Here is a 6896-nt window from a genome sequence, read left to right as displayed (position 1 = left end):
GTAACAAGGAGCTGACAAAGTATACTGGGCACTGCACCACTTTCTTCCTTGCCGCGTCCTTGGGGTTGCTCTCGTTGCCATGCTCACTGTTGTTCTGATCCTTTTCTGACTCTGTCGTGGCTTGGCCTCTTTCTGCCTTATCTACCTCTCGCTGTGCTACCAAGGCCGCACTGACCACTTGGTTGGTTGCCGCCAAGTAAAGCAATAACGACTCTTGGGGTTTGGGTGCAACCAAGGTAGGCACAGACGATAGGTAGGACTTGAATTCTTGCAGAGCAACATCTGCTTCCGAGGTCCACTTCATATGCCTTGCTTTCTTCAAGATTTTGAAGAACAACAAGGCACGCTCGGCAGACTTGGAAATGAATCTGCTTAGCGCGGCAACGCATCCCGTCAAGCGCCTTACATCCTTAACTGTCCTTGGCGCTTGGATCTGCTCAATGGCCCTGATCTTGTCGGGGTTGGCTTCGATCCCCCGATGGGACACGAAGAATCCAAGTAACTTGCCGGAGGGGACACCGAATACACACTTCTCCGGATTGAGCTTCAAGTTGATCTTGCGCAAATTAGCAAATGTCTCTTCCAAATCCTGGAAAGGGTGGCCTTATCCTTGGTTTTGACCATGATATCATCCATACAAGTTTATATATTTCTATGCAACTGTGGCTCAAAACCAATGTGGACTGCTCTTGCAAAAGTGGACTCGACACTCTTTAATGCGAAAGGCATGCGGACAAAACAGTACGTACCATAGGGAGTGATGAACAATGTCTTCTCCTCATCTTCTTTGGACATGAAGATCTGGTGATATCCGGAGTATGCATCCAAGAAGGAGAGCAGATCGCAACCTGAAGTGGAATCCACGATCTGGTCGATGCGCGGGAAGGGGAATGGGTCCTTCGGGCAAGTCTTGTTGAGATATGTGAAATCAATCCAGAGCCTCCATTTCCCATTCGCCTTCCGGAGCACCACTGGATTTGCCAACCACGTAGGGTGTAGTACTCCTCTGACCAAACCAGCTGCCTCTAATTTCTTGATCTCTTCGGCAATGAACTGCTGCCGCTCCAGGGCCTGCTTCCGGACTTTCTGCTTGACGGGTCGGGCGTGTGGGCAGACAACAAGGTGGTGCTCGATTACCTCCCTGGGAACACCGGGGATATCAGATGGTTGCTAGGCAAACACATCGGTATTCGCCCACAAGAAGGCAATGAGCGCGCTATCGTATTTGTCATCAAGGGTGGCGCTGATAGTGAAAGTACCATCAATGCCAGCCAGCCCTGCTGGGACCTTCTTCACTTGGGGTGCAACAACCTTGGATCTCTTGCTGTTGGAACACTCCGGCACGTCGTCAACGGGCGCCGTGCACTCGGAGGGGGCACGCCTCCCGGACTCCTTGCCGGAGGCCCTACAATCTCTCTTCTTTCCTTTGCTTTCCTTGGCGGGAGCTGCTGCCGCCGCAGCCTCTGCCGCAACCGCATCCCAGTACATCTTGTCCATGCAGATAACTGCATCCTTCTCATCTGATGGGATGGTGATGACTCCAAGTGGTCCAGGCATCTTCAAGGTGTTATAAGCATAGTGAGATGCTTCCATGAACTTAGCCAGGGCCGGGCGTCCCAGAATCCCATTGTACGACAGGGGGAGGTCAACCACATCAAACACAATCTTCTTAGTCCGATAGTTCAGTTCTCCCCCAAACGTCACCGGCAACGTAACCTTCCCCTTAGGATGGCTCCTACCGGGATTGACTCCTTGAAACGTGACGGTAACCTCTAGTTCTTCTCCTCCTATCTGAAGCTTGTTGATGACTGCAGGGGAAATCTGATTCAACCCGGCCCCGCCATCCACTAACATCTTTGTGACCTTGAGGTTGCGAATTGTCGGGGAGACCAACAATGGCAAACATCCTACTGCTGTGGTGCGACCAGGATGATCCTCCTCATCAAAGATAATGGGCGTGTGGGACCACTTGAGCGGCTTTCGGGCCTCTGGCGCTGGTTCCACGGCATTGACCTCCCGTGCCCATCGCTTGAGTGGGTGATGAGAGGTGCGCAAAGATGCACCTCCATCAATGCATAGGGCGTTAGGGGCCTTCTGAAATTCCTGCTCACTGGTTTCCTCTTCATTCCCTCCATCACTCATATCATCACAAATTTTCTTCTCTTGGCCCCTGGTGGGTTTTCCTTGGTTCCGAAAGGGTTTGCCGAGACGATTTGCTTCACCACCTCGGCCCTTACCGCCAGCAGCGTTCTGACCTTTCTCCTTATCATGCTTGTCATACTCTGCTCTCTGTTTCTTGACGAGTTGCTCAACCTGATAACACTCCTTAAGGTCGTGGCCTTTGGTCCGGTGGATCTTCAGTATGGCCCATCACCTTTCCTAACTTTTTTCGCGGCAGCGGCTTCCTGGCAGGCAGCGCACGCGGCAACTTTCTTGCCAGGGGCCTCAGCCTTGACCTTTTTGCGGGTACTAGGTGTGCCCGAACCTTCTACAGTCATCACTGCCTTATCTCTTGGCTTCTTCCTGCGCTTCTTGCCCTTTCTCTGACTGGTTGATTCATCCTCATCCTCTGAATCAACATTTATGCAATCCTCCTCTCCGGGCAACTTCCTCCCTTCCTCCATCCGAGCACACTTATCCACCAGTCTGTATAGCTCCTTCACAGTCTTGGGAACCGCACATTCATCTTAGAACGAATGCGACAGTTGCGCACATTGGACTGGAAGGCTGCTATAACGGCTGCCGGATGGATGTTTGGAATATTTCTATGAACTTTACTAAATCTCTGTAAATACTTACGGAGGGTTTCTCCTTCCTTCTGCTGGAGAAGCTGCAGATCATTGGGCCTGCCGGGCTCTTGGTGGCCACCGGTGAAGGCACCGATGAACTCGTGGCACAGATCTGCCCATGACGAAATGGAGTTCTCCGGCAGGTGCATTATCCAAGATCTCACATTGGACTTAAGAGCCAAAGGGAAGTAGTTGTTGAACACTTTCTTGTCTCTTCCCCCGGCAGCATGAATAGCGATGGTGTAGATGCTCAGGAACTCTGCCGGGTTCAGCCTCCCGTCGTACTTCTCAGGTATCTCTGGCTTGAACGTGCGAACGGACGGCCAACGGACTTGCCGCAGCTCCCGTGTGAAGGCACCCGCCAACACCGAGCGCAGGCTCGTCGCCGTTGAGGCCGCCGCACCCATCGGTCTGGCGGAGGTCGTTGCTGCGCCGATCCAAGGCAACGCGCGTGTCTCCTCGCCGCCTGTCCTCCGGGGTTCGACGTTGGCTTGGATGTGCTCGAGGGTCAGAAGAGTCCATCGAGACGTCGTCAGGATCTTGATTCTTCTGCACCTGCATCGGCTGCCGTGGTGGGAACTGCACCGTGGGGACAGCCCCCTCCGTTCAGCCAGCAGTGCGGGCGGTTGCCATCGCTTGGGGAGGTTGCGGCGGGCCAGCCCATCACGAGCCCCCAGCCTCGGCAAAACCAAGCAGGCTCTGGATGGTGGCACACCATTCATCCATCTGCTCGGCCGCCAGTGGAAACTTCAGTAGGAGCTGAGCTCGTGCCATAGCCTCCACGGCTGTGCTGGGCATAGCGGTTGATGACGTCGACCGCACCGTCGCCCGGCTCCTGACGGCGCCAGCAGCGGCGTCGGTGGTAGTGTCGCACGCACGTAGCTGTGGAACGACCACCTAGGCTGCGGGGTCGTGCAGCGATGGTGCTCGGGGGTCAGCGACTCCGTCGAGCGCAGCAGTCTGGTCAACTCGTTCGGGAGGAGACATGCAGGCCGTCGCCTCCGTGGCGGGGGCGGTCGGAGGACGATGGTTCGCCCCGGACCAAGCACCGTTGCTGCAGTTGTGCCCGTCAATGGGAGGAGGGGGTGCAAATGGAGTGACCCCCTTGCTCGCACCTTGCGGAGCGTGACCACCAGGGCGTTGCTGATGCTGTTCTCTTCCGACACCTCCAGCCCCCGTGTCGGCCACGGAGGGAGCGGTGAGGGCGCCACCCGCACCAGTCACGCCCCCAGCAGCATTCTCGTCCTCGCTCGCCCTCACAGAGGCCGCAGGCAGCAGAGCCTTCGAGGTGGACAGATGGGCCGAAGGGCCGGACTTCCTCTTCTTAGGCGCCATGGTCGATGGCGTCGTCGAAAATGAAGATGGAGATGAAGATGACGTGCTGTGCATGCTTTCTGGTTCGCGCAAGCGAGCCCCCTACCTGGCGCGCCAAAGATGTCGCGGGATATCCACGACCACCTATGGGACCGGGTGGCCCCTTGCTAGTTCGACGGGGGGACATCGCGTGCACAAAGAGTAGATCAGCGCACGGCAGCACGGCAGAGAGCACACAAGCAGTTTACCCAGGTTCGGGCCACCGCGAGGCGTAAGATGTCGGGGAACGTAGTATTTCAAAAAATTTGCCTACGATCATGCAAGATCTATCTAGGAGAAGCATAGCAACGAGTGGGGAGAGTGTGTCCACGTACCCTCGTAGACCGAAAGCTGAAGCGTTTAGTAACGCGGTTGATGTAGTAGAGCGTCTTCGCGATCCAACCGATCCTAGTACCGAACGTACGGCACCTCCATGATCTGCACACGTTCAGCTCGGTGACGTCCCTCGAACTCTTGATCCAGTTGAGGCCGAGGGAGAGTTCCGTCAGCACGACGGCGTGGTGACGGTGATGATGAAGTTACCGGCACAGGGCTTCGCCTAAGCACTACGACGATATGACCGAGGTGTGTAACTGTGGAGGGGGCACTGCACACGGCTAAGAGAAACTTTTGTGTGCCTTTCGGGTGTCCCCCTCCCACGTATATAAAGGGGGGAGGGAGGAGGAGGCCGGCCAAGGTGTGGCGCGCCCAAGGGGGGGAGTCCTACTCCAAGTAGGATTCGCCCCCTTTCCTTTTCCCACAAGGAGAAGGGCGGAAGGAGGAGGAGAAGAGAAGGAAAGGGGGGGCGGCCCCCAACCCTAGTCCAATTCGGTTTGGGCTAGGGGGGGGGCGCCACTCCTTGGCCTGCCTCCTCTCTTCTACCACTAGGCCCATGAGGCCCAATAACTTCCCCCGGGGGGGGGGGGGAGGGTTCCGGTAACCCCCCGGTACTCCAAAAATGACCGAGCCTATCTGAAACCATTCCGGTGTCCAGACATAACCTTCCAATATATCAATCTTTATGTCTCGACCATTTCGAGACTCCTCTTCATGTCCGTGATCTCACCCGGGACTCCGAACAAACTTTGGTTCATCAAAACACGAAACTCATAATACAAATCATCATCGAACGTTAAGCGTGCGGACCCTACGGGTTCGAGAACTATGTAGACATGACCGAGACACATCTTCGGTCAATAACCAATAGCGGAACCTGGATGCTCATATTGGCTCCTACATATTCTACAAAGATCTTTATCGGTCAAACCGCATAACAACATACGTTGTTCCCTTTGTCATCGGTATCTTACTTGCCCGAGATTCGACCGTCGATATCACCATACCTAGTTCAATCTTGTTACCGGCAAGTCTCTTTACTCGTTCCGTAATGCATCATTCCGCAACTAACTCATTAGTCACATTGCTTGCAAGGCTTATTGTGACGCGCATTACCGAGAGGGCCCAGAGATACCTCTCCGACACTTGGAGTGACAAATCCTAATCTTGATCTATGACAACTCAACAAATACCATCTTTATAATCACCCAGTTACATTGTGACGTTTGATAGCACACTAAGTGTTCCTCCGATATTCGGGAGTTGCATAATCTCATAGTCATAGGAACGTGAATAAGTCATGATGAAAGCCATAGCAATAAACTAAACGATCATAGTGCTAAGCTAACGGATGGGTCGCTTGTCCATAACATCATTATCTAATGATGTGATCCCGTTCATCAAATGACAACACATGTCCATGGTCAGGAAACTTAACCATCTTTGATTAATGAGCTAGTCTAGTAGAGGCATACTAGGGACACTCTGTTTGTCTATGTATTCACACATGTACTAAGTTTCCGCTTAATACAATTCTAGCATGAATAATAAACATTTATCATGATATAAGGAAATATAAATAACAACTTTATTATTGACTCTAGGGCATATTTCCTTCAGTCTCCCACTTGCACTAGAGTTAATAATCTAGATTACATAGTAATGATTCTAACACCCATGGAGTCTTGGTGCTGATCATGTTTTGGCGTGAGAGAGGCTTAGTCCATGGGTCTGCAACATTCAGATCCGCATGTATTTTGCAAATCTCTATGTCTCCCTCCTTGACTTGATCGCGGATGGAATTGAAGCGTCTCTTGATGTGCTTGGTTCTCTTGTGAAATATGGATTCCTTTGCCAAGGCAATTGCACCAGTATTGTCACAAAAGATTTTCATTGGACCCGATGCACTAGGTATGACACCTAGATAGGATATGAACTCCTTCATCCAGACTCCTTCATTTGCTGCTCCCGAAGCAGCTATGTACTCCGCTTCACACATAGATCCCACCACGACGCTTTGTTTAGAACTGCACCAACTGACAGCTCCACCATTCAATATAAATACGTATCCGGTTTGTGACTTAGAGTCATCCGGATCAGTGTGAAAGCTTGCATCGACGTAACCATTTACGACGAGCTCTTTGTCACCACCATAAATGACAAACATATCCTTAGTCCTTTTCAGGTATTTCAGGATGTTCTTGACCGTTGTCCAGTGATCCACTCCTGGATTACTTTGGTACCTCCTTGCTAAACTAATAGCAAGGCACACATTAGGTCTGGTACACAGCACTGCATACATGATAGAACCTATGGCTAAGGCATAGGGAATGACTTCCATTTTCTCTCTATCTTCTGCTATGGTCGGGCATTGAGTCTGACTCAACTTCACACCTTGTAACACAGGCAAGAACCCTT

This window comes from Triticum aestivum, chromosome 2D, assembly GCF_018294505.1.
Source record: "Triticum aestivum cultivar Chinese Spring chromosome 2D, IWGSC CS RefSeq v2.1, whole genome shotgun sequence".
NCBI classification, from domain to species: Eukaryota; Viridiplantae; Streptophyta; class Magnoliopsida; order Poales; family Poaceae; genus Triticum; species Triticum aestivum.
The sequence above is the reverse complement of the archived record's forward strand: the minus strand, read 5'-3'. Positions refer to the sequence as shown.